The sequence below is a fragment of the Gekko japonicus genome, unplaced genomic scaffold, assembly GCF_001447785.1.
Source record: "Gekko japonicus isolate JY-2015 unplaced genomic scaffold, Gekko_japonicus_V1.1 scaffold1389, whole genome shotgun sequence".
Classification (NCBI taxonomy): domain Eukaryota; kingdom Metazoa; phylum Chordata; class Lepidosauria; order Squamata; family Gekkonidae; genus Gekko; species Gekko japonicus.
In genome coordinates this window covers 771,057-776,013 of record NW_015176492.1, presented here as the reverse complement: position 1 = coordinate 776,013, position 4,957 = coordinate 771,057, and positions in this window count along the sequence as shown.

Below are 4,957 nucleotides of genomic sequence, written 5' to 3'. Positions count from 1 at the left end.
GTTCCACAGCCCTAATTCCTCTTGTACTGTTTACCGAATGTCCCATCCTGTTGACTGTATTCACTCGGTGTCATTCGCCTGGAGTCCCAATGAGAAAAACGTAAAGAAAAGAAAACGAAGGAAAGGTGATGAAGGGCAGACGAGAGCTAAGCAAAGTGCAGAGGAAAAAATGGGGGGAGAGGGTGAAGGCGCAGGGGGAAAAAGAGACAGGAGAGAGACCAAGGAGGGCAGAATCACAACCAGTGTTCCCTCTAAGCTGAGTTAGTGTGAGCCTTCTCGCAGTTTTTCAGCCTCCGGCTCACACATTTTTGCCTTAGCTCAGGAAGGAGGGCTCCGGAGCAAACTAATTGATGCAGTAGACAAATTGCTCACTTGCAGCTTCAATGCCAGTAGCTCACCAAGTAGAATTTTGGCTTACAAGACTCCACAGCTTAGAGGGAGGATAGATTACAACATTGTAGAAACAGAGGATTTTTAACAAATTTAGAGTCCAGAGGCTCTTTTAAGACCAACAAAGGTTTATTCAAGGTATGTGTGCGTGTACAAGAAACCTTTGAATAAACCTTTGTTAGTCATAAAGGTGCCACTGGACTCTATCAGGGCTTTTTTTGTAGAAAAAGCCCAGCAGGAACTCATTAGCATAATAGGCCATACCCAACAGCAGGAACTCATTAGCATATTAGGCCACACCCATGACAGCACAACTCATTAGCATATTAGGCCGCACCCCCCATGTTACCAGAAGTGTGCTCATCCAGCCACACCCACCTTTTGCTTCTTATTCTGTTTACCTTGTTTGTTGTCAAAACCCAGGGCCTTTTTTTGTAGCAGGAACTTCTTTGCATGTTAGGCCACACACCCCCTAATGTGGCCAATCCTAATGAGTTTCTGCTGTTGGGTGTGGCCTATTATGCTAATCAGTTCCTGCTGGGCGTGGCCAATTCAGGAGCCAGCCGGAACTCCGTTCCTGTGCGTTCCTGCCCCAAAATAGCCCTGGTTCTACTGCTTCAGACCAACTGGAAGGATTTATAATAGTTACCTAGTTTGGTAACACAAAGTGCGCAGGCATGTTGGTTTGAAGCAATAGAACAGAGTTAGAGTCCAGTGGCACCTATGCTAGAAAGGAGTTGGATGGAATCTAATGACAGATTCAAAGCATTAAGGGTACATCAGTCTCCAATTCTGGGATATGTATTACCTATGTTATTCCCCCACCCAGTTGAACCCAAGCAGATGATAACCGTAAACCAGGCTTGTTTTTCTTTTTATCTGTGAAGAAGAACAACAGGAGGAGGAGGAGGAAGAGGAGGAGACTGGATTTATACCCCGCCCTTCGCTCGGAGTTTCCGAGCAGCTTACAATCTCCTTCCCTGCCTCTCCCCACAACAGACGCCCAGTGAGGTAGGTGGGGCTGAGAGAGCTCTTTCGAGGACTGCTCTTGACAGAACAGCTCTGAGAGAACTTGTGACTGATCCAAGGCCACGCCAGCAGCTGCATGCTGATTTACAACCGCCCCCTCCCCTATATGTAGGACTGCTATTTCTAATTCCATTTCAATGTCTGACTAAGTGTGCTTGCACGCAAACGCTCACGCCTCGAATAAAACTTGGCTGGGCTCAAAGGTGCTACTGGACTCGAACTTTGATCCAGTTTGGCAGCAGTAAGTTTCGACAGGAGCTTGCGTAAAAGGAGAAAGAAGAGTTGCAGAAGAGGAGACTCTGATTCTGCATCGGAGGAGAAGGAAGAAGCACAGAATTACTTTGAAAGATAGTCAAGGGAAGAAGGAAGATGGCAGTCTCCGGCGTCACTGGGTACGTCGCAAGAGCATCCAACAGGCCCCATCTGAACCCTTTCACCCAAATCTGTGACACACCTTCCAGGCAACTGGGCTTGTCGGTACCTCCCTTCCGCAGCCTGTTCAGCCAAGCATTTTAACTACACGTGCTACAGAGCCAGCTGACAAGACAACAAGGAGGTACCCAACAGCAGACATAAACGAACAAGAAAAACCATGGTCCTATATCCAATGCCATTTTCCACCTTAAACTCCCAGTCTGGTGTAGCGGGTAAGAGTGCGGACTCTAATCTGGGAGAGCCGGGTTTGATTCCCCACTCCTCCAAATGCAGCTGCTGGTGTGACCTTGGGCCAGTCACAAGTCCTCTCAGAGCTTTTCTCTCAAGGACAGTTCTGGAAAGAGGTCTCTCTGCCCCACTGACCTCACAGGGTGTCTGTTGTGGGGAGGGGAAGGGAAAGGAGATTGTAAGCCGCTCTGAAATTCTGAGTGAAGGCCGGGGTATAAATCCAATCTCCCCCTCCTCCTCCCCCTCTTCTTCTTCTTGTTCTGTCAGTCACAGTTCTCTCAGAGCTGTTCTCTCAAGGGCAGTTCTTGAGAGAGCTCCCTCAGCCCCACCTACCTCTCAGGGTGTCTGTTGTGGGGAGGGGAAGGGAAAGGAGATTGTAAACCGCTCTGAGATTCCGAGTGAAGGCCAGGGTATAAATCTGATCTCTTCCTCCTCCTCCTCCTCCTCCTCCTCTTCTTCTTCAGTTGGTGCTCCCAGTAGCTTGATGTTTCCCAGCAGTCTCTGCTTCACAGCATCATTTATTAGAAGAATCTGTAGACTGGCACTTCAATGTGAAACCCTCAAAATGCCTTACGCATTTTTTTTTAAAAAAAAATGGGAATAGGGCTAGAATAGACCCCCTGCCCGCATTCGCCACTGCTATGGTAGAACGCGCTGCTCAAGATACAGTAAAGGTAAAGGTTCCCTTGCTCGAAAGCCAGTCGAATCCGACTCTAGGGTTGCGGTGCTCATCTCCGTTTCAAAGCCGAAGAGCCAGCGCTGTCCGAAGACGTTTCCGTGGTCATGTGGCCGGCATGACTAAACACCGAGGCGCACAGAACGCTGTTACCTTCCCACTGAAGTGGTACCTATTTATCTACTTGCAATTTCTTGCTTTCGGACTGCTAGGTTGGCAGGAGCTGGAACTAGAGATGGGAGCTCACTCCATCATGCGGCACCCGGGTCTCGAACTGCTGAACTACTGACCTTCCACAGCCTGCAGTTCAGCATCTTAACCACTTGAGCCACCGCAGCTCCTCAAGATACAGTAGCAGTCGGCTTCAGCTTGTGGAACCTCCTCAGCGTTTGTTTTCCAAAATAAGAAGCAGGGGTTGAGAGATTGTGGTCAAGACAAGAGTGGACGATGTGGAAAGGGGAGGGATAAAAGAGACCTGTATAGGTTTCTGCTACAAGTAGCTGGCGCAGAGGGATAAAAATGGTAGCTGGCGCAGAGGGATAAAAATGGTGGGAGGGAAAGGGAGAACCTGTCAGCTAGGCCTTCCTCAAGCCCTGGCTGTTACGGGAGTGGGGTGACTCTAGACTGTTAAGTTTCCATTCTGTTGTGTCTTCTATGTTTCTATTATCTCTGTATGACCTTCAGTGCCTGGTGTAGTCTTTCTCTTGGGAAAAGTAGCCCGTTACATCGGCAGGCTTCTACCTGATCCCTGACTGGCCCTGGGCCATCAGGGGGCCTCCTTGAATAATGTATAACTGTTTGCTGCGCACGCTTTTCTTCAGTTCTAACGCGAAATGGTTAAGATATCTGCACACTCTCAATGTCACAATAAACTTTACTCCTTTGAATGAAAGCTGTTGGGAACTGATTGCTGCAGGAGTCTGACAGAACCCTCCCCAACCACTCAGCAGGGCTGCCGTTGGCCTCTACGGGCCGAAGTCAAGGGAATGTTCTCCCAGGTTCCGTGCAACGTGCACTTTGTCCCTCTGTATATTGCAGCCAATTATCACCTCCTCACAGGGCTTTTTTTGTAGAAAAAGCCCAGCAGGAACTCATTAGCATCATAGGCCACACCCAACAGCAGAAACTCATTAGCATATTAGGCCACTCCCCTGACAGCCCCACTCATTAGCACATTAGGTCGCACCCCCATGTTACCAGAAGTGTGGTCATCCAGCCATACCCACCTTTTGCTTGTTATTCTGTTTACCTTGTTTGCTGTCAAAACCCAGGGCTTTTTTTTGAGCAGGAACTCCTTTGCATGTTAGGCCACACACCCCTGATGTAGCCAATTCCAATGAGTGTCTGCTGTTGGGTGTGGCCTGTTATGCTAATGAGCTCCTGGTGGGCGTGGCCAACTCAGGAGCCAGCCGGAACTCCGTTCATGTGCGTTCCTGCCCAAAAATAGCCCTGCCTCCTCAGTTAAAAGAAAGCCATGTCGACAAATGCCAAAAAAAAGTGTGTTTATTTGGGGTTTGCTATTTTATTTTTGGTCTTAACTGAAAATGGTTTCAACTATTCTTGTCAAAGCCACCTTGAGCCACGAGAAAAGGCGGGATATAAATGTGGTATTAATAATAGTAATAATCGCAGTAATAACAGTGGCAACAGCAGTAATGAGATTAGTAATAATAGTCATAAGAATAGTAACAATAATAATTGAGCCGTGAGGAAAGGCGGGATATAAATGTTTTATTAATAATAGCAATAATAGTAGGAATGCCACTAATAGTAAAAACAGAATAAGAATAGTATTAATAGTAACAGTAAGAAGAATAGTAAAAAGCCCCATGGTACCTTTAAGACTAACAAACTTATTTGTAGCATAAGCTTTCAAGAAACACAGCTCTCTTCGTCGGATGTCTCTTGGGCCGGGGAGCACCAGTAGGTTCTTATCTGCTGAGTGCGATCCTCTTTGGTGGGTATACCAGGAGAGAAGAAGAGGAGACTGGATTTATACCCCAGCCCTTCACTACCCGGAGGAGTCTCAGAGTGGCTTACAAACTCCTTTCCCTTCCCCTCCCCACAACAGACACCCTGTGAGGTAGGTGGGGCTGAGAGAGCTCTCTCAAGGACAGAAGAAGAGGAGGAGGAGGAGGAGGAGGATGGATTTATACCCCATCCTTCACTTGGAGTCTCAGAGTGGCTGACAATCTCCTT